The 23301-nt window shown below is 38.4% G+C and overlaps 1 protein-coding gene and 1 long non-coding RNA gene across 2 annotated transcripts in view; both read right to left on the reverse strand.

Moving 5' to 3' along the window:
- LOC124254069 (delta-like protein D) overlaps positions 1-23301 on the reverse strand; it is a 231627-nt gene that overhangs the window by 55495 nt on the left and 152831 nt on the right. The gene's annotated exons all lie outside the window — the stretch shown is intronic.
- On the reverse strand, positions 93-16661 carry LOC124254072. The gene is made up of 3 exons (XR_006892376.1): positions 16651-16661; positions 1728-1732; positions 93-203 (listed from the first exon to the last, which is right to left on the reverse strand). It is a non-coding gene; the product is annotated as an uncharacterized LOC124254072 (long non-coding RNA).

Consider the following 23301-nt stretch of genomic DNA (forward strand, 5'->3'; position numbering starts at 1 on the left):
ATCGATTTCGTTTGCGATAATTTTATCTGTTTGATTATTCTAGTATCCTTTGGCAGTAAATATTCAAAAAGGTTATAATATAATAATGATTATGTCATTGGTTTGCTAAAACTGACCCGACATGAGGACGGACCAGATTTTTTTTTAACCCGTCCTCCACAAAATTCACCCGTCTCGGACGTTGGGATGGGCTATCTTTCCTACTGTACGGTCAGGATGTCCTGAAGCAAGCGACTTCTCTGAGCGTTACAGGCCCTTAAACACCTCGTGCGCTAACCTTTGACCCGGGAGAAGAAGCCTAATACCCCTTGGCCCGCAATGGAGTTAGCCGACCAATCACGACAGCTCTACCATACCGCACTCGGAATGCAAACAGAAAACACACCGGGCCATGGCAATCTGAGCACGGCATGGCAGCGCACGCCGTAACTGTAAACTGTCCGGGAAAGGAATAATTCCAACGGAATTTTACAGCCAAACGAAGGTAAAAAGCTGAATTTTATACACTACAAGCAACCTCTGAAGAAATCACTTACTCCCGGAAACTGCTACGTAAAACTTCCCATTAAATTTACATTACAAACCCAATACCGTAAACAAACCCAATAACATGAAAAATAACATTTTCTTCCCAAAGAAAAACCCATTTTCCTAAACAACAAATCTGAAAGATCTGTTCTCCCGCATGAGCGCTCATCTGATAGTGAACTACCTGAGGGAAGTTGATCTGTATCAATTGTAACTGTGTAATGGGACTAACAAATTGACTTCTTTTAATTTAGTGCTATGACTTTTTCTGTTTTTAAATGACAATGTAATGAATATAACCTTTTTAAATTTAAACTCATTTTGACTCTGTACTTACAACTTTTATTAATGCAGACTTGTTCTCATCACTATATGGATGAAATAATGCTGATGTGACGTAAAGCCCAACTCAACTCAAATCTATCTACCACCACGGTCCGAGACTGTGTCTTGGGTCCTATAGAACTTCTGTTGACAGTCTCTACGTTGAGGCAGATGAACCATGTCTTACACAGCGCCGTATTAAATTATCCTTACAGTATGTCACAAACCTATATTCTAATGAGTCAAACCCTGCCTTTAACTGTTTTTTATCCTCTCTATGAGGATCTGTACAACAAAGAGTCTTCTCTTGTTCCCCCACTGGGACTAAGAGTCAAACCTTTCCTTCCTGCTACTGGCATTGAGCTAGAAAATATATCTCCATCCCGTCCTCTTTCTTCTCCTCCTTGGCATTTGGTTAGGCCACAAGTCGACCTAACATTAACTACATTTAAAAAAATCAGAAACTAGCGACTTACAATATAAACAAGAATTTACTAAATTAAGAAATAAATATAGTCCATATAAATCCTTATTTACAGATGGATCCAAGGATGGTGGCGCAGTTGCTTGTGCATTGGATCCAGAACAATTTCTTCTCGATTGCCTGACAACAGCTCTATTTTCACAGCAGAAGCTAACGCCATATTAACAGCCTTAAAATACATAAATATTTTCAGACTCTCTTTCTTGCCATCAAGCTCTTAAGAATCTTTCTTGTAAACATCATTTTTTAATAGAAATATTTGAATTATGTAATGATCTGTCTACTGGCTAATATGACATCGTCTTTTGTTGGTTACCCAGCCACGTTGGCATTTCTGGGAACACCATGGCCGATCTTGCTGCTAAGGCAGCAGTCAACAAATCTGTGACACCACTTCTTATTCCATACTCTGATTACAAAGCTAGCATTAGAACCTACATCCGTAATCTAATGCAGAAGAAGTGGGACACCCAAGTAGGTATCAACAAATTACATGAAATAAAACCCTATATCGGTTACACCTACTTTGGCTGTCAGTCCAGATTATGCGACGATGTCATATTGACCATACTAGATATACTCATGAGTACCTGTTAAAAGGTGAGAGACTGTATAGATTTTTCCATCACAAGGGATACATATTTCAATGTCAAAACAGTGAAGGAACTTTTTAATGTTAATTATCATTTAATCATTGAATTTTTAAAAGAAATACAATTACTAGATAAATTTTGATACATCGTTTGAAAATAGATACATATTTTATTAGTAGTAGTTTAGATTAGTAACTGATATTGTTAGTGGCTGTACCCTCAAAGGGGGTTGCAGTATTGTAAAATTATTGTCCTCCTGAGAGAGTACGTAAATCCCAAAGCTTTCAAAGTTAAATCTAAGCTTACCAAATGTTAAAGCGTAGTATTTTTGTTCTTTTAAATTCGGCTAAATATTCCTACAATCGTCAGCGTCTGGGCGGATGGTGTAAATCCAACTAGGGTCCATGCAGGTAGCAAATGCACCGTAAGTCACTATGGTCCCTAGTATGGTGATCTACCTTCAGTTGCTGGCGATCTATAGCCCGAGTTTTATGTTGTATTGTCTTCTTTGATTTACATGTTTTAGTTTTACATGCTAGTTTTATATTCTACGAAAGCGTAGCAGGGATAGGGTGAAATTTTGTGTGTGTGTCACTATCTCCTACGTAGGACTTAGTGTCTCCTATGTAGGACTTAGTATCTCCTACGTAGGACTTAGTGTCTCCTATGTAGGACTTAGTTTATCCTACGTAGGACTTAGTATCACCTATGTAGGACTTAGTATCACCTATGTAGGACTTAGTATCACCTACGTAGTACTTAATATATCCTTTTTAAGGTTTGGATTAAGAAGTATGGTTATTAAGTTGAGAAATGTTTGGCTATGCAGTACGTTAGATAGTAGAAATGTGAGTCAGTGAATATTCATGACACGAACGGGCACCCGTGAAGAGCCACCTCCTCGTGGTCGGTGCTGGGTAACGCTAAGCGCTCTTCGACCCCCCGTTGTGGACCCGGGGGTATATTTGGTCCACCAACCCGTTTGCCGTGGGTTGCGGCCCTGTGTCGGTGGAGGAAGGGATTCTGGTGGTTGAGGGCACTGGTTCCAGGAACAGTGTTCCTTTGCCCAACACACCACTTCGGCCCTGACTTCACCTAGACGCGTGGATGAATGGGCCCGGTTGAACAATCGGCTGGTCATGCCAAGCCCTGTGTATCTATATTGTGATGCACAAATTTCGGAAACTGTTTAAAGTTTATCATATGTCTTGGCTGCATGATTATATATTTAAATTCCAAATCAATTTTGTAATTTGCCTAGAGTCTTATGCGCAAAAGGCTGTGGCTCATGGGCCAATCCGGTGGAAAAATTAGTATTTTAGTTTTTCTGCTTGAGTATATCATCCGAGTATCCTTGGTGCTGCAAGTTGGAGACCCACTTGTTTTTAGCATTGTCTTCATGATACTCCGTGGTGGGTGGGGAGCTCGTATGATGAATCTTAAAAACACTAACCATGGCTTACGAAACTCCTTTAAAAAAACCAAAACGTCCTCTTGATATTGATCCTGATGATGATGACCATAGACAGCCCAAATCAATTTACTACTCGCCACGTTTCTTAGTGATGGAGACTCAAGATAACACCAGACTGAAGCTAAATCCTTTTGCTGTACAAAAAGGCATACAAGGCATAGCCGGTGATGTGGAAAACATTAAACTTTTGCGTTCAGGGTCATTGCTCATTGAGTGCAGTAAAAGGCAACAGGCAGCTAACCTGATGTCTACTGAAACATTCGTCGGCATTCCGGTATCAGTCTCTCCTCATAGATCCCTTAACACCAGCAAAGGAATCGTTAGAGACCGAGATCGATTGTTCACTGACATGTCCGAACTTGACATTGTTTCAGAAATGAAAGATCAAGGGGTGACATACTTTAAGCGTTTTACAACACGAAAAAAACAGGAAACCATTCAGACGAACACTTACCTGTTTTCATTTTCTTCTCCCAATGCTCCCAGACCAATAAAGGCAGGATACTGTAACATTACTGTTCACACCTACATACCAAATCCTCTGAGGTGTTTGAAATGCCAGAAGTTTGGTCATGGTGTTCGTACTTGCACATTGTCTGTTGTGTGTGCTCACAGTGGTGAGAAGACACATACAAAAGAAGATTGTGAGAGTACCTTTAAGAAATGTACCAACTGCGCAGGCACTCACTCATCCTTTTCCAAAGATTGTCCAATCTGGAAACAGCATATGGAGATCAATAAGATCAATTTTACTCAAAACATTAGTTTTTCTGATGCAAAAAAGCTTGTCTTAAGATCTGAGATCAAGGAAACTTATGCTTCCATAGCAAAATCACCGTCTGATATAACTCCTACAGTAACTAAGTCCTCTGCAAGCTGTCAGACGAACTTGACATGACTCAAAACCGAGTCTCCTGAGATCTTATCACCTGCAATGTCTACACAAACTGTCGAACCACTAAGTCTTCCTGGCACGGCCCAAACCCAATCAGAACCATCTTCTGAACGTGTTACATCTTCTCAGACATCTCAAATGACTCAATGTACCAGAAACGTTCAGCAAATCGTCAAAAGCAAAAGCAAACCGAAGCCAGATTCTTGGAAAAAACAAAGTGGCAGAGCCCCAAAAGGGTCAGAAGTTAAAATCAAATTATTTAACAAATACGGATCACTTGAGGACATGGACGTGTCCGAAAACGTCCATTCTAGGGCACATAGCTTGTTGCCCTCGAAAACGGTGCGGGGTAGATCCCCCATTAATCCGCCTAAAAGATAGGTCTATCTAAGCATATCGTGCAGTGGAACTGTCGAGGACTAGGGCCAAATTTTAATGAAATACAGCTATTAATCCAGGATTTAACACTATCAGCATTCTGTCTGCAAGAAACGTATCTGAAACAGACAGATAATTTTAACTTACGTCAGTTTGTACTGTATCATTATTTTCCCCCTCCAGGTGATAGAGCCACTGGAGGTTCTACTATCCTTATACGACAGGATGTTATTCACAGCCCTGTTACACTTAACACTAATCTCCAAGCTGTTGCAGTGCGACTTACTCTGGGTGTAGCATTTACGTTATGCTCTCTGTATATTCCGCCTTCATCGAACCTTCAGCTGACTGATCTTCAATCACTCTATGATCAACTCCCAAAGCCATGTGTTATTATGGGTGACCTAAACGGCCACAACCCACTCTGGGGCAGTACGAACACTAATACTAAAGGCAAAATAATTGAAGATTTCATTTCCAATAATGACCTGTGCATATTTAATGATGATTCAAGCACCTATTTGCATCCTGCAACTGGCACTTATTCTTCTCTGGATTTGTCTCTTGCAGATTCTAACCTCCTGAATGAATTTGATTGGTCTGTTCATAATGACATTTGTGGAAGTGACCACTTCCCAACTATCCTTTCAGAAATAACTCCATCTGAATCCCCGTCGTATACAAGATGGAACTTTTCGAAGGCTAACTGGTCTTTATATCAAACTATATGTAAATCGAAACTGCGACCTGAATGTTTCAGTGATATAACTGATCCCATTCAAACTTTTGCTGACGTTTTAAATGAAATAGCTGATGAGTGTATACCAAAGTCATCCACGACTCCACATGTACGAAAACCATGGTTTAATACAGATTGTAGACAAGCCAGAAAAGCGAGGAAAAAGGCAGAGCGTTATTTCCGCCATCATCCAACTGTCCATAACTTAAATAGATTTAAAATACTCAATGCAAAGGCGCGTCGTACCTTTAAACAAAACAAACGACAATCTTGGAGAAATTATGTCTCCAAAATTAATTCACGTACGCCAATGTCCAGAGTATGGAACATGGTTCAAAGAATTAAAGGCAAAGGTTCAAAATCTGCTGTTCACCATGTTAAAGATGGTGATAATTTCATAACTGACAAATCTAAAATTGCAGATAAAATTGGCGAAACTCTTGCCAAAAATTCATCATCGGCAAATTATGTCCCTGAGTTTCAGAGATATCAGAAGCAACAGGAAAAGACAAAACTTAATTTCGAATCACATAACGGTGAAGATTATAATGAAGTGTTTTCATTACATGAGCTACATACTGCTCTTGAGCAAGCTCATGACACTGCAGCAGGTGATGACAATAAACATTACCAGCTACTGAAACACTTACCTGAACCATGTCTGATGACACTTTTATATATATGTGACCAAATATGGACGTCTGGAGAATTTCCTCCTTCATGGCGTAATGCCATTGTAGTCCCAATACCAAAACCTGGCAAGGATCATACAGATCCGTCGAATTACAGGCCGATCTCTCTAACTAGCTGTGTTTGTAAAACCATGGAACGTATGGTGAATAATAGATTAACTTGGTATCTTGAAACCAATAACCTTATAACACATATTCAATGTGGTTTCAGGAAAAATCGTAGTACCATTAAGCATTTGGTACGTTTAGAATCCTTTGTTAAAAATGCTATAGTAATACATATAGTACAACATGCTGTATCAATTTTCTTTGATCTTGAGAAAGCTTATGATACAACCTGGAAGCATGGCATTTTGAAGGATTTACATGATTTTGGTTTGAGAGGCCGTTTGCCTCTTTTTATATCACAGTTTTTAACAGACAGGCAATTTCAAGTCCGAGTGGGTTCAACCCTGTCTGACCATTATAATCAGGATCAGGGTGTCCCCCAAGGAAGTATTTTGTCTGTCACTTTATTTAGCATTAAGATCAACAGCTTATCCAAGGTTTTAAACGATTCAATTGATGGATCACTTTTTGTGGATGATTTTAACATTTCTTGTCGCGGTAAGAATATGCATACTATTGAACGGCAACTACAGTTGTGTTTGAATAAAATACATAAATGGTGTCTTGAAAACGGCTTTAAATTTTCTAAATCAAAAACTAATTGCATACATTTCTGCCGTAAATATAAACCACATAAAGACCCAGAACTGTTTTAAATGGCACTCCCATCAAGGTTGTAAAAGAGGCCAAGTTCTTAGGTCTCATTTTCGACTCCCATGTAACTTTTCTTCCGCATATCAAATCTCTAAAAACTAAATGCCTGAAGGCACTCGATTTATTGAAAGTCGTGTCTAATTCAAGGTGGGGAGGGGATCAAGCTACGCTCCTACACCTTTACAGATCACCTGTCCGATCGAAGCTTGATTATGGCTCCATCACAGCAAAAATAACTTGGTTTCCGCAATGCGGAAACCTGATGGAAAGTGGACTGAAACTTAATTTTCCACTTAGAATCCAGTGAGTTTCCGTTCTTTTACATTGAGTTTCCGCAATAACGGAAACTTACAATTACCCACTTTCTAAGGGTTTCCGCAAGGTTTCTGTTACCCACACTCCAACAGGTTTCCGCAAGGTATCCGTTACCCACACTCCGACAAGTTTCCGTTGAGTTTCCATTAACTTTGAATCCATCAGGTTTCTGCAAGGTTTCAGTTATTAAGATTCCAACAGGTTTCCGCATAGTTTCAGTTACCAACAATCCGACATAGTTTCCGCATAGTTTCAGTTACCGGTTTCAATTTCAGGTTCACAGGTTTTCATATGCATTTCAAAGAGCCAAATTTAAACATTCTTCTTTATTCATATCATAAACTCTTGTTAAAGATAATATAAGCAATTTGTTATTATCATGACATTTACTTAAAGAAAAACAGAATATATAATAAGATTCATTGTTTTATTATCTCAACTTGAATATGAATTAGCTTTTAAGGCAAATAAAGATCATACATATAAATAGTAATATAGCACTAAAGAACAGGGCAAAACATTTTAAACTCAATCCAGGCAAAACATTCTAAACTCAATCCAGTTTAAGAAATCATATATCATGTATAACAAAGTAGTAATTTTTCATCAGTTAAACTTTCATTCACTTATTATCTTGAAATAGCATGTTAGATATGAAATTTATTTCTAAAATCATGCTAATGGTAAAAAATAACAATAACATACAACTTAACACAGTAATAAAACATAGCTGCATTAGACATTTATTTGCACGCCTTGGCATTCAGCCACACACTCTATGTCACAACTATCGCCAAACATCCACTATGATATACATCATACAATAACACAACATACAGCTTACAATACAAAAATAAAATAAAATTAAAATTACATTATGAAATTGAAAATAAATTCAATTAAATTGCAAGAGTTGGTCAGTTAGCCCACTTAGGGGCATCCCTGGGCGGAGATCCCTCTGTTACTTTGGTTGGATGCCTCATCCTCGTCCTCACGTTGGCCATGACGAGAGCAGTGGAGGTGTAGATTCTTTCCAAGCCCAGTGTCGTCGTGTATGTCCTAAGCTTGTTGGACTCCCAGACAAAGGGGACGGAATGCAACTAATTGACGTCATCTTCGTCACTCACGACTGGTGATGTCATGACTATGGTGAGTGTTGTCGCTACCTTTTTCTTTCGTCTATCTGGCCAATCGATAGATGCAAGTCTGTTTAGGCGTTGTGGAAGTTTCTGAAAATGGCAGGTAATAACGAATTACTAGGTTTTTTTGATAAATTACACAACCATCAATCAACAAGAAACTGCCAATGCCAAGGATGATTTAAAATGAGTAATGCAAAGGGAAGTTTGAATAAAAGAGAACTAAATTGAACAATCACACTTTGCACTAGTTTTCTCAAAACTCAAATTATGCAATTCATCACACTTCATTGACCGAATGAAATATCCTATTTTCTAAAGAGGACACACAATCTATACAAAATTTGCTCTGGAGTTACATGCTTCCCAGACCAGAGGTAGTAATACGTTATAAATATATATCTGAACATTTATTGCACTTTCTATATAGTAATAATGGTACTAGTAATAGATTTTCATCAAATTGCTACATTCAATCTCTTACAGTTCGTATTGTTGAGCCCATTTTTGGTGTCCCCCGCCGTGATGTTGCTGGAATATTGCTAAAAGCGGCGTAAAACCAAACTCAGCCAGTCAGTCCTATTGTTGTAAGCACAAGTATATTCACCCAGTAGTGACTATGTTTACACCAAATATAAGTCTTTGAGGTGTATTTAGAAGTGAATAATACAAGACATGAATGTTTACGGATGTCAACGTCTTTATTATGTGAAAACACAATGTTTCGGAGTGAATGCTTACACCTGACGAAGGGGTAAGCATTCACTCTGAAACATGTTTTCACATAAAGGAGTTGACATCCATAAACCTTGTCTCCACACTATTAATTGGAAATTATTTACTATTTATAATGAAAGTCACTACAGATAGGTCAAAATTACCTTCACATGTTCCTGCTGACCATCCTTGGTCAGTCTCCAGACTCATCATCAGCTTTGCTGAAAAAAATAAACAATAACACGTTATTTTTCTTTGCATTTCCCCATTCATTCATTCGAGTTTTAAAAAACCCCAAAGAATTGCAGCGACATTTATACCAACAAGCAAACTACAGATTTATCACTTTAGGTTATGCAATCAGTAAGTGAACGGCCTGACATAAACATCCTGATGAATGAAGTTTAGTTATCTCATGTGACATAACCTTGGAGTAATTACGGTATTGTAAAATCAAGGGGTCAGTTCGACTGCAATTGCACACAGGTGTGAAGTTAAGATTTATTTGGTCCAATTTGAAGTCATGATTAAGTTACCGGTTATTCAAATCCATTTGCAAATGTAACTTTAGTATGGTTCATTTTGTGAAAATGTATCTGGGGAAGCATAATAATAAAATATTCAAAGTGAAATTATGTCTGTTTCGTAGTACCATAGACACATACCTTCAGTAAGAGAGGGTGATCTTTTCCTCCAGGAGTAGTCGTGACACATGTTTCCTCACAACAGCCTAATGAATAAAACAAATTGATTTAAACATATTTTTATTCATGAAGATGAATTGGGATTGGTGAACAAGCATTACTGCTTATATTAACACCGCTCCCATGCAACATATAATACAACATGAAAATGGAGGATTTGACGTCATCGATACTGACCATTGCATAAATATAATATTTTTAGAATGTATAAATATATACAGATTACATGAAATACAGATTACACGAAATACAACTATTCTCTAAGTAGTCATAAGTTAGAGAGTTACAGTTGTGAGTGTCTCACAAGCCATTGTAGAACTATAAATCAATCATGAGAAGGTTGTTGAGTGAATTTAATTATTTTCCTCAGAAAATTTAAAGCGTTGTGTCTTGGTTATATAATCGTGGACGGATTCAACTATTTTCTGGTTTACACAGGGAGTAAGTTCTTTGTTTCCCTCAAGAATGGTATCCAGGTTATAACCGGTAGTGTAAAAATACATATTAAGTCTTATCCGAGTATAGTTACGGCAAATGAAGAAATAGTGTAGGGCGTTTTCACTCTGATGTCCACAAGAACAACAAGGGCTGTCTATTAAATGTCTGTTATACTTATCGGCGTTTAGGTCGCTACATCCGAGCCTGAGGCGATTTGGCAAAAACGAGTGCCATAATTAAGGTCAAAGTAAATCTTATTTTCAGTTTTTGTAATTCGGTTTTTAAATTCTGTGAGATTACATGACGCTTTGGAATAAATTTATTGTGGCAGGTAAAAAGGATTTAGCATAAGAGGCAGTGCGACTGTAAATTCCTTGTATTTCAGAGTTATTCCTCAAGCTGTAGTTTGTAGTTCCGGAGACGGAGTTTGGGATCAGGTCACAAAGATATATTGGCAATTGGTTGTTGTACATCTTATAGAAAAAAGTTAACTTCTGGCAATTCCTTCTATCTTGCATGCACTGAGATTTGGTTTCATTAGAAAGTTTGTTATGACTTGTGCCACGAACGGCACCACATATAGTTCTCAGAGCATCAAGATGTAAATTTTCTAAAGTACGCGATTCCTCAGAAGTACAGTTATCCCAAACATGCGAACAATAGTCAAATATTGGCAAGATATAAGATTTATACATAATATCCAACGTTTTACGTGATAATCGGTATTTAAAACTCCTCAGACAACTGATCATAGGGCGAACTTTACGTACAATATCATTAGTGTGATCATTCCACGTACAATCGCTTTGGGGTGTTAATCCTAAATGTTTATGACTTTTGACTTCTTTTATGATTGTTCCGTCCATGAATAGGTTCGGTTTTAGAGACGGTTTCGTTTTACGTGAGAACTGAGTAGTTTCGGTTTTATTTGGATGAAATGTAACCTGCCACTCACGGGCCCATTGTGAAATTCTATCTAGATCTTTGTTAAGACAGGTAGCAGCAACTGATGGATCGTCTATGATAACATATAATGAGGTGTCATCCGCAAAGAGACGAATGTTACTGTCAACATCACAGACAATATCATTGATGTATATCAGAAAAAGAAGTAGTCCAAGGACAGAGCCCTGAGGTACTCCAGCTAGTACAGTTTTCTTGTCAGATTTATAGCCGTTAATTGCGACCCGTTGTACTCTATTTTCTAAATAACTTTCAAACCGTTGTAATAGTTCGCCTTTTCAGTTTATAAATAATTCCTCTATGCCAGACCTTATCAAAGGCTTTACTTATGTCGCAGAAGACTGCTCTAACCTCTTTTCCTTCGTCAAGAGCTTTGTACAAAAAGGTAAATTGATTTGTTGTGGAGTCTCCTGGCATGAATCCTGATTGTAAATTTGTCATTAAGTCGTTATCTCTTAGGAAATTGAATACATATTTAAATACACATTTCTCAAAGACTTTTGATAAACAAGATGTGAGTGCGACAGGGCGGTAGCTAGAACAGTCATGTACGCTATCTTTCTTGTGAATAGGTATTACCGATGCTTCTTTCCATGGACTGGGAAAAATTGACAGGCTAAGGGACAAATTTAATAATTTCCCATCCGGACCGGTCGCTTTTGATGTGTCCAGTGACATTAAAATATCTCTGACGTCATCGCGGGTTCATTAATATATAATCTATTTGCTATATTTTAAATTGTAGTATATTTTTAGATAGACATATTTTACTTCACCAATCTTTGAAAATAGTTCGAGCCAAACTGTTTATACAGTCATAGGACTTAAATATACGTCAGTCGGCAAAATTCTCATAGACTTGCATGCTATTTTAGTGTAGCTGTGTAATTTTCATTAATTCAGTTTTCCATATTTGGTTGTCAAATTTTGCAGGTTGTTAGGAAATCATCTTAGTACCAGATACATACTTTTCCGCATTGTAGTTACATGAGCAACATATATACAACATTGCGTATTCTTTCCCCATGGACTGCCATGTTAAAAATTGCCATAACCATGACACGCACTGAATTGCAAATAAAACGGAAATTATGTCTTTGTAGCTGAGATGATTCATGACCCATGTGCAGAATATGAACAATATCAAACGGATATTAAATAAATTCAAGACATATTTCTAGCTGCACCAAATTAACATGTAAGTCGAATAATGCATAGTGACGAATACCTGGCCAGTGGCTGTAATTCGATAGATTAGCTTGTTTACCAATCCGGATTTCTGTACGTAAAGGAAATAATTCATTAAACGTTATTTGACAACAAAATAAATTGGTCTTACCTGACAGGGTCGTGGTACTGCGAGTTTTTCACAGCCATTTCCATCTTTCTTTTCCAGGTAGCGAATTCTCTCTTCCAGCATCTCGCAAAGACTCACGGGAAAAACACTTTGTTGTTGTTTTTTAATCTAAATCTAACATTACAGTTTGACAATATCTTTCCGCGTTATTCAACAAAATAAACATACACTATACACATAAAATGTCAGCTGTGTGTTTTTATAATGATTTAGGTAGTCTCGCGTGGACGTGATCCGGTCGCCATTGTTTTATTTGTTTACATTTCCGACATCAAAGGGGACCGTGAAAGGTGGAAATGAGCAGATTGAATGTGAGTACCCAAAGTGACAACAGTGGGCTGTTATGGGCTTAAGGGTCTTTTGATCGCATTATGGGCACTAATTGCTCCTCCTCAGTGTCAAGCATGAACATGTAGACCTAGAGATAATTAACAGTGAATAAATCTTAAAACATATTCACGTTACTTTAAAAGTCCTGATCGAGCTTCATTGTCCTACTCATGAGAACTTGTGTTAGTGGGAACCCTGTCAGGAGTAGGCAATATACGAAAATATTTCTGCTGGACGTAAAACTTCATCATGTAAGTAATTTGCCTATTGAGCTCAAAACATGCAAGTTTATTAGACATGCTTATATTAAGTTCATTCTTTTCAGTTCTACACCTTGATCTACGTATACTATTCCCATGTATTATAAGTTTACTTATCTAATTTTGCAGTATATATCACTAGTTTATATGTAATGTCAGCTCAATATATCTGAGTGAGTGAGTTTAGTATTATGCCGCACTCAGCAATATTCCAGCTATATGGCGGTATTTATCCAATTATACCAGTTCATCTATTTTATCATTTTATAACCACTAAAACAATTATTACATATACTTTACACTCATAGCTTTGTGTAATAATTTGTGTAATCAATTATTAAACCTCTTAGACTTACAATGCATTGACACAAGTCACGTATAACATTTCTAAAAGAATCATTGTTTCAATTATTTGATTTACAGATACGTATTGTGGATCCACTGACTTGTTGGAGATTGACAAGAGGCTTGGCTTGGTAATCATTTATAGTTACACCATACCATGCTCCTAATTTCATTAAAGGAAATCTTAAAACAATATTTTTTATTCATCAGCATTTAGTCAAAAACAAGTAAACACTAAATAGATACATATAATTATTTTCTTTATCTTTGTAAAAAATATAATAACTCAAAATGTAACAGTGCGTGGATTCCAGTGTAATTATAAAATGATATGTTTTTTCAGTTCCAAGAAAAAGACCAAGTTTTCTGTCCGCATTGCCTGTCGTTTATTTCAAGGAAACAAGGAATCCGTCTGGAATGGACGGCAGTTTCTTATCAGGTTAGTCGTCAAAGATACTTCACTTCATAGGTTTCACAGGTTTCACTTAACGACTTCAGTTTGATCTGTCCCTTTGCTATCCATCATATATCAATAATGAATATACTTAATTATTGTATATCAGATATGTAACTGTAACTGAAAGTGAATAAGTTGTGTTACACATTTTACAGTTTTTAAATTAAAGTAAAAGTCACATTAAAAAATAATATTTTATGTTATTATATTGCTGTGAATGTTTCCTTAGAGGGTTGATAAAACTAAGAAATACCCACGATTTTTCATTTATGGGAAATGTTAGGTTTTGTTGGGGTGAGGTTCTGATATGAAACTCAAGTTATAACACGACCTCCGCAAGTTGTTCTTTGTCTTCAGATGGGGCTAGGTTGGATCGGATGCAATCGTCTGGGCTCGTTTTTTCGTAATTGTTTACACGTTGGCGTGACTGGGGTGGAAAAGTGTTGAGTGTGGCGTAAAACAATACGAAATTCAAAAATGCAAAGAATTGTCATTCTAGTTATGTGTATAATTATAAGGGGATACGTACGCATAGATTCCAACCGATAGGCTAAGACACGTCTGTGCAGGCAGATTATGATTCATGTGCAACGATCTCTGAATTATCCAACGCATAATAGTAAAGTCACAGAGGCCCAGATAAGCTGCGTATCCGGGTAAAATACGCATCGAAAATTTCCAATTACGCATTGAAAAATAATTGTTGCGTACCAATTACGCATTTAAAATGTTAGATACGCAAAAAAGGTTCAAACAAATGCGTACGGAATATATTTATAAATATCGTTTGCGTAATGAAAAAGACATCGATTGCTATCAAGTTGTACTGTTAGTATAGGACAAGTGTTGTACTGTCAGTATAGGATGAGTGATTTTTTATGAAATCATTTCCATTATATTTAAGTTGGTTTTGATTAGGTATGACATAAGGCAGAACATACCTGCTTAGTAAACTTACTCAATGACATAATACTTAGGTGAGTAAAATGACTGAAATACGCACATATTTGAAAGCAGTGGGTAACGGAAAATGAAATACCCACTCAACATTCATAATACCCACTCCAAAAAAATACAGTGGGTACAGTACCCATATGAGCTAAATCTTATCTGGAGCTCTGAGTAAAGTGTAACAAAGTGCAACATAAAAAAGTGAACTAACTGCAACGCGTAATATTAGAGCAAACTGAACGCAAGGCAGTAAAGTATAACAGTCGGTCCAACACAGTAATGAGCAACAATTAGTTGAACACATGACTCTAATAGTAAAGGAAAAAGTAGACTCTATAGCCCAGCGGATAAGTGATCAAATTGTGCACTTCGTGTTACAAGCATGAAATTTGGCATGATTGTAGCTTATACCAATCTTATTAAATAAAGATCGAGAGGCCTCGCAGATTGTTTGTATTTTTTCATATTTTTGGGGAAAAAAGTGAAAAATGATATTTGTTTCTACTATTTTCATCATAACTTTTTCTAATATTCTCCAATTCTCATAAATCATATATCAAATTGTAGAATATTCCTAGCTGATCATTTTCCATATATACATGTCTTGTCTATCTTTAATGGTTAGGTCTATGGAAGTCAATTTATATCATGACAACCCGAAAAATGGCCACCATGTCGACTACAACAGTAAAATAAGTATGAGATCATCCCATGATATAACATTTTTTTATCATTTCTTTGCAAATTCAAAACGAGAAGCCTCGTAGATATTGGCCATTTTTCATTTTATTGGGGGAGAAAAAATGAATTTTCCGAAAAATGTTATCTCAACTCAATTTTAAATCCTAATAAATTATGTATCAAGAATATTGCAAGCAGATGAAAGTTTATTTGAAGGGATATATCAGAAGATTTACATTTATCATCCAAAACTTAGTTCCACAGGAGATGACCGCCTCCGTGGTGTAGTGGTTAGAGCATCCGCGGATGGTCGCGGGTTCAATCCCTGACCGCGTCATACCAAAATACGTTAAAATATGGTACTTGTTGGTCCCTGCCTGGCATTAATGGATACAACAAGGACTGGTCGGCTCGGAGTCAGTATAATGTGTCTGAGTGGGGTATTCATGCTTCACTGCGGCATGGTATCTCAGTGGGCTAGCACTATAAAACCAGCTTCAGTCTGGGCTAGTACAAGCAGCCGCACATACACATACACACGCATGCACGTCGTCATATGAGCGAAATATTCTCAAGCACGACGTTAAACCCAATTTCACCTCACCTCACCTCCACAGGAGATATCGTTTTGACAGTACAATGCTCTGATTTTGTACAATGCTCTGACAATGCTATGACGTCATGAACTGATGACGTCACAATGCTATGACATCGCTGCACTGCAAGTCTAGTGGTAGTACAGTGTTGAGAGATTTACAGTTTTCATTGAAAAGTTATGAAGAATGATTTTTTACGATAAATAGAATCTCACCCTCGTGTCTACTGATATCAACACTCGTTGATAAAGGTAAAAATAAAATGTGTACCTTTATCAAATCGTGTTGATATGATTGATATCAGTAGACACGAGGGTGAGATTCTCTATGTATAATGTATGAGTTTGTTTGCCTATGGATCACCTATAAAAAACATATCAAAATCAACGCAAACATGTTTGATTTCAACATCAATGTCAAAGTAGCTATATTTAACAATCTGTGGCAGGTTACTCAATTATGTCTTGAGTGGAATTGTATCTAGCTTGACTGAATTAGAAAATCAATTAGTCTCTTCCACATTTGCACAGTGCAGTGCACTTTAGAGCTGCTTTTACATACTTGGACCGGTTTGAACATTTTTACACAGTATTTATTATTATTAGCATATATAGGATATTTGTATATCAAAAAGTTCTTTCTTGTTGGCATCACACCTCATAAAATCTTGTCAGTTCTGAGGAACACATGAATTGGCTTCCACTCGTCGTCCTTTTCCACTTCCTCTTTTTGTTCTTGCACTGGATTTTACGTTGCGTGTTGATATTTGTCCCAAACAGCATACACTCTCTGATTAGAGTTCAGAGGAGTATGCAAGTATTTCAAGACCACATTATAAAATATCCATCCAATGTTATTTGAGCTGCGGGTTTTAGCATGTTTATTACTGCGACTCCATCAAGGATTGATACGTCAACATCTGGTTTTGAGTCAGTTTGTGGTGAAATGTCTTCAAAGCAATTGAGAAGAACTGATTTTGTGCATGGACGTAGAGAACCTTGATGAGATCTAGATGGTACGCAAGAGTGATATTCATGTCTGAAAAACTGATTCAGGTTCCCATCCCTTGACTCGTCTGTGTATATCTTGTCTTTATGGAAGAAATTTTACATTCATACTGTTGACATAAATGTGGTTGTGTTGGCCATAGCTGCAACAAGCGTTCTCGATCCCTACCAATGTTTCACAGCTTCACAGGAAGTGGCAATGTGTCATCCTTTGGTAGAACAGGAAAGAAGACATCGTGGAATGGATGGAACGCGTTTACTGAAATTACAGGCACCTTTATTTCCCTCGCTCGTCCACCACTTCAAATCACTAATGCACAGATTCATCAGCTTGAAAGATTTGTTGTGCTGCAGACAGAGCAAGCAACCACATGAAAGTGAATGAAGCAAGAAACATTTGTTCCCCACGAAGGGGAGAACATTGGACAATATACCCCCAACAGAATCAGCTTTGATCCAACATATAGAGAGCTGTATATCAGGGGGCTTATGTTTGGGGGCAATCTCTGATGAAATCACAGGAGTTACCAAGCCCTCTGGATAGGGGCTGGCAATAACTTTCTCAGGGAGAGCTTGTACCTCTATTTTCAAGTCTTCTGAAGGCATCAAAGAGCTGCCAGGAATTGCTGAAATGCATTGTGGGCGAGCGGGGGGCATGGTGGGCGAGCTGTCGTAGGCACCAGGCTAGTGATCCAGCGAGCTTGCCGGGATCGAGCCCACCTGTAACCAGCTGTAAAAACCTTGGAGTCAACTTTCTGTGCAGACTCTTTCAGTGTTGTCACAACCCTAGAGTACAGTACACAACCCTGTGCACTTAAAAGAACCCATGAAAATGTTGGTAAATGACAAGATGGCGGCCACATGATTACGTGCAAATACCTAGTTGCGGGTACAGTAACGTGCAGTAAACCTGTACAAGGTACTGTGACTATGTGTCCCAGTCCACCCAGCTGTGAATGGGTACCTCGCAAGGATGGGAAATCCGCAATAACTTGGTGCGCCGAGTGGCTGCAAGAGTTGTATGTTGCCCCGGCAGTTGAGATTGATAATACAATGTGCCGTTGAGATTGACATCCAATGATCAAGGGTGAAAAAACCAAGCGCCTTGAGCATGTATCAGTTCGTGGATATGTGCGATATATAAATATCCTATAATATAATAATAATGATAAATATTGTGCACTGTGCAGATGTGGAGGAGACTGTTTCATCTTCATTAAGTTAGGATGGCTTGTGAACACAAAGATTACACATGGATTGGACATCATCAATTTATTTGATCGGTAGCCATGTTGTGTACATCAGTGACCTTCTTTTACACAAAAGTTGTACAGGCACCCAAAGAAGGAATCAGATTAGGGATGTATATAAAGTTGGAATGGTTATGACTAAATCGCAATATCGACCACTTGACGTGTAGGTAGTTGGGTTTCTCATCAGAATGCTCTGAGGTCGGACTGGATAGTCTTGCTTCATCGGTGAGCTGGACGTTGGTTCAGGTGTTGTTGGTTGGTGTGGAATTACTGGTCTTTCATATACTGAGGGCTGGTCTGGTTGAAAGAGTTCTTTGGTGGGGTTTATGTCACGTCGATTTCTCCGATATGCAACACCGTTCATAGTTTTCAGATGGTAAGACCTGGGAGTATCAGCTGGTTTTGTGATCGTTGCTGGTACCCAATCTCTTCCAAGTTTCACTCGCACTTTGTCGTCCGGATACAGGGGTTGTCGAACTTTGGACGTTCGATCATAATAATGTTTCTGGTACATTCGCGCCTCTGTTATTGCCTTCCGAACATTCTCTGGGTTGACCACTTTCGGTTGCAACATCTCATTATGGCAAGGCAAGTTTGTGTCGAGTCTTCGACTCATCAGCAGTTGAGCAGGCGATCCAAGAGCACATACAGGGGTGTTCCTATATGCAAGGAGTGATAAGTATGGGTCTTCATTTCTTTCCTTTGCTTTCAGCAACATTCTTTTGACTGTCTGAACAGACTTCTCGGCTAGTCCATTAGCCTGAGGATAGGTTGGAGAAGATGTCACATGTTTGAAGCCGTATGACGGTGAGAACTGTTTGTATTCACTTGACGCATATTGGGGTCCATTATCCGAGATAACTTTGTCTGGCACTCCATGGCGTGCAAAGATTGACTTCATATGGGTTATTACAGAAGATGCCTTTGTGTTTGTCAGTGCAGCGATCTCTATGTACCGGCTATAGTAGTCAACAACTAGCAAGTATTCACGCCCACTGAAGTGGAAGAGATCTGTTGCCACCATTTTCCAAGGAAGACTTGGAATATCTGTGGGAATCATAGGCTCTTTGCTTGGCATCATTCGATATTGTTGAGAAACACTGAAAACGGATGGAGATGGACCCCCCATGTGTGTCTCTTGCGATGAGGTGTTCACCGTCAAGCATATCCTGCTTGAATGCGTGGACTTATCGCCTGCAAGGGACTCACATTATGATGCAACAAACCTAAAAGATCTGTTCTCACGCGTGAGCGCCCATCTGATACTGAACTACCTGAGGGAAGTTGATCTGTATCATAAATTGTAACTGTGAAATGTAACAACCATCAATTGTAACTATGAAATGTAACAATCCGCCTGCTTTTAAATTTGATGCTATGACTTTTTTCTGCTTTTGAATGACAATGTAATCAATAAATGTCTTTGAAATAAAACTCATTCCGAGTATGTACTTACAATATTTACTAATGCAAACTTGTTCTCGTCACTATATGGCTGGAAAAATGCCGATGTGACGTAAAGCTCAACTCAACTCAACTCAATGTCACTGGACATCCGAGGCCAGTACAGAAGATCCCTGGCACGATCTTTGCACTTTTGCATGCCCATGTGACCTGTATGAATTCTCTCCAACATCTGCTCTCTCATTACAGTGGGAATAATTACTTTTCTCCCTTTAAACAGAATTCCTTCAACATGACTTAATTCGTCACGAAATGTCCAATAGTCACGGGTTTCTGAGACACATTCCTTGACCGATGTAGGCCATCCATTGTGGATATACTTTGCTACTGCTTGTAGCGATGTATCCTGACTTGTTGCAGCTCTGATGTCAGACATCTTGTCGTTGGAGATTGGCAGGTTGGATATGACCATGTGTACATATGCTTGTACATCGTCATCTAGCGAGTTAATGTTGAGCAGTTTGTCTGTCTCTTTAAAGTGTCTCGATAGCATATCTGCCACTGGGATCTCCTTCCCAGGTGTGTACTGAACAGTCATGTCGTACATCTGTAGACGAATACGCATTCTTTGCAGTCTCAGCGGAACAGCATGTAATTTAATGTAATGTTTTTTAAATATTGTCTCAAGTGGTTTAAGGTCGGAGATGACCTTGAAGCTTTTTCCAAAGAGGTAGTGGTGAAATTTTTCACACCCGAACACGATTGCCATCATTTCCTTTTCTATTTGTGCGTAATTACGCTGTGAATCTGTCATTGCCTTTGAGGCATATGCTACAGGTCCTTTCTCCTGTAACAACACGGCTCTAACGCCATTTTGTGATGCATCGACCTGAAGAATCACATCTTTCTTTCGATCAATATACTGCAGCACAGGCCCTGGTGACCTTGTGATGAGATCTTTTATCTCACGAAAAGCTCTGTCATGATTTGATGTCCAATCCCAGTGTGAGTCGTTCTTAATGAGTTCACGGAGGACATGTGTTTTCTCTGATAGAGATGGCGCATAATGGGCTAAGTAAGTAAACATACCCAGGTATCCTTCAAGCTCTTTCTTGCAGGTTGGTGTTTCCATTTGTCTCACCGCCTCAATCTTCTCTGGGTCTGGCTTCATGCCCTCAGAAGTAAGAAGCTCGCCAAAGAACTTGACTTCTGTTTGGCACAGTTGAAGTTTGTCAACATTTAGTTTGATACCCTTCTTGCTTGCTGTTTCCAGTGCTTCTTTCAGGTTCTCGTCATGCTCCTGAATAGTTCTGCCTGATATCAGAATGTCATCCACAATAGGGTGAGTGTCTTTCAGATCTTCAAATGCTTTGTCCATACGTTTCTGGAACACTTCACTTGCAGTTTTAATTCCGAATGGTAAGCGCAGGAAGCGATACCGCCCAAACGGTGTGTTGAATGCTGTCAACAGTGATGACTCGTGGTCTAAGGGAATCTGCCAGTATGATGACTTAGCATCAAGGACTGTAAAGTACTTGTGCCCAGCTACTTTGCTTGTAACATCTTCGATTGTTGGCATTTTGTAATGTTCTCTGCGAACTGCTTTGTTAAGATCTGCAGGGTCCAGACACAAACGAATGTCACCCGAGGGCTTGGTGACTACCACTATTGAGTTTACCCATTGTGTTGGCTCATCAACCTTACATATTACTTGTAGGTTTTCCATACGCTGAAGTTCCAACTTGACTTTCTCTTCCATTGCTATAGGCAGCTTTCGCGGTGCATGAATAACAGGTGACACACTGTCATCCACCTGTATCCTGTACTCTTCTTTCATATGACCAAGTCCCTTGAATACATGTTCATATTCCTTGATCATGTCTTCAGCTTTACTTGAATGACAGCTTCTCTTGGCTTCTACCGATAGTAGAACTTTTACGAGTTTCATGTCTTCACATGACTTCAGACTCAATATGGAAGGTCCTTCTTCACTCACAACAAAGAATTTGAGATTGTCACTTGTACCTCCATACGTACATTTCAGTCTAACAGTTCCACGAACATCCAGCCATCTACCTCCGTACGCATGTAATTTTGAGTTTGCCTTTCTCCAGCGGTCCTAGAGTGTCAGCATAATTGTTGTAGTCACTTTCTGAAAGATGGTTTACTTGTGCACCAGTGTCAAGTTTCATGCTGATGGAATGATGATCATTCACTACTATATCTGCGAAAACTTCTGTTCTGTCAGCTTCATCAACTGCGTCCACATTGTTGTTGATACTACCAATAAAAAAATCATCCTCGAAGTCTTCTTCTATAGCATGAACTTGAGAATCAGGATTGCGTTTTGTTTTTTTTCTGGAATATGTCTGTTTATCAGAATTCCTGGGAGGTGGCCTATGTGACGACTTGTATCTGCATGCTGACGCAAAGTGGTTCATCTTATGACAGTTGAAACATTCCATACCTTCAGCTGGACATTTGTCTGTCCTGGCATGTTGCATAGCACATTTCGGGCAATGTGGTTGTAGGTTCTCACGTCTACCATAGTTCTGTCTTCTATTCATTTGTGTTGGGGGTCTAGAGTTTTTTTCTGATTTCTTCTGTGTTACGTGATGAACCTGGGATTCTGCACTAATTTCTTTCATTTGTTTCTTGCTAACTTCTACACCTCTGGCGATTGTGAGTGCTTTTGTCAGATCAAGATCATGTTCTTGGAGTAAACGTTCTTGAATTTGTTTACAGTTAGTCCCACACACAATTCTGTCTCTGATCATATCCTCAGAAATTAGACCAAAAGCACAGTCTTTAGCCAATGTTCTTAAATCCGTGAGATACTGATCAACTGATTCATTTGGGGCCTGATTTCTTGTATAGAATCTGTATCTGTTGATGGTGACATTTTGTCTAGGTACACAGTGTGCTTCAAACCTTTCCATCAAAGTTTTCACTTTTCCTTTATCACCTTCCCCAATTGTCCATGTATTGTAAATATCACGACCATCCTGACCAATGTATAGCAGAAAGTAGCTAAACTTTTCACTGTCTTGCTTGTTTGTAAGAGGGCCATCAAACAATAGTTGAATTGTCTGTTTCCATTTCTTCCAATTTTTCGCCAAATTATTTGACTCAAAGTTCAGAGGTTGAATGTCTATTTTAGTTGCCATTTTCACTTTAAACACTCACATTTGAGAGAATCCCACTTCTGACACCATGTTTCATCTTCATTAAGTTAGGATGGCTTGTGAACACAAGATTACACATGGATTGGACGTCATCAATTTATTTGATCGGTAGCCATGTTGTGTACATCAGTGACCTTCTTTTACACAAAAGTTGTACAGGCACCCAAAGAAGGAATCAGAGTAGGGATGTATATAAAAGTTGGAATGGTTATGACTAAATCGCAATATGATTCTTAAGTACCATACATTACAGAGACGATTTTCTAATTCAGTCAAGCTAGATAAAATTCCACTCAAGACATAAGTGAGTAACCTGCCACAGAATGTTGA

Source organism: Haliotis rubra, unplaced genomic scaffold, assembly GCF_003918875.1.
Source record: "Haliotis rubra isolate DU_JTF1 unplaced genomic scaffold, ASM391887v1 Scf562, whole genome shotgun sequence".
NCBI classification, from domain to species: Eukaryota; Metazoa; Mollusca; class Gastropoda; order Lepetellida; family Haliotidae; genus Haliotis; species Haliotis rubra.